Raw genomic sequence first — 674 nt, 5'->3', positions numbered from 1 at the left:
GGCCCTGCCTCTCCCCACCCCCTTCTTCCTCATGGAGGGACCCCCGAGGCCCCCCCCCTCCCCCTTCTTGCGGGGAGCGCGGGTCTCCTGGCTCTGCATCATAATCGCATCGTAACGCCATGGCGTGATGTCACTTCAGCTGCCCTTCCTTCTCGTTTCTGTTTTGTTTTGAAGTTTAAGCGTCAAGCTGGGGAACAGGAGGAGGAGGAGGCCGACCTGTGGGTTGGATACTGCGCCTTCCACCTCGGGGACTACAAGAGAGCGCTGGAGGTGAGGGGGGACGGGGAGCGGGATGTTGCAGGCAGTCATTTGTTTGTCAACTGTTTGTCTGGCAGCCGCAGCCACACTGGCCATGCGCTTGGATCGGAAAGCAGGAGAGTCTGCGCTTAAATGCTGAAGCCGGCTGGTCCAGGGGGGGGGGTCTTTGCTCAAAAGCCTTGAGGGGCCTTTTTAGTTTGCTCCTGTGTGCTCCAGTCACCTTTCCAGTGTTTGGGGTTTGCACCTTCCAAAATGGTGGAAGTTACCGAGTCCTCACTTTCATCAGTTGGCCAGTGCTTAGTATACAGCAGGGGGTGCTCAATCTCCAGCCCACTGGCCAAATGCAGCCTGGGGACCATTGCATCTGGCCCATGGGCTCCCCAAGGGCTGGGAAATTTGGTGGCTGGGGAGCAGTG

General features: G+C 58.6%; 1 protein-coding gene across 3 annotated transcripts in view; it reads left to right on the top strand.

The window, feature by feature from the left end:
* Positions 1–51: 51 nt before the first annotated feature.
* Positions 52–674, top strand: part of TTC26 (tetratricopeptide repeat domain 26) — a 57,877-nt gene continuing 57,254 nt past the window's right edge. Inside the window, exon 1 of one of the 3 annotated variants that reach the window (XM_025204818.1) lies at positions 52–270. The gene's annotated coding sequence lies outside the window, so the exon portion shown is untranslated. The remainder of the gene's footprint in view (positions 271–674) is intronic. The other 2 variants (XM_025204816.1, XM_025204817.1) reach the window with 2 other exon arrangements.

Source organism: Alligator sinensis, unplaced genomic scaffold, assembly GCF_000455745.1.
Source record: "Alligator sinensis unplaced genomic scaffold, ASM45574v1 scaffold166_1, whole genome shotgun sequence".
Taxonomy (NCBI): Eukaryota; Metazoa; Chordata; order Crocodylia; family Alligatoridae; genus Alligator; species Alligator sinensis.
Note: the sequence above shows the minus strand (reverse complement) of the source record. Positions and strands in the feature narration are given on the sequence as shown.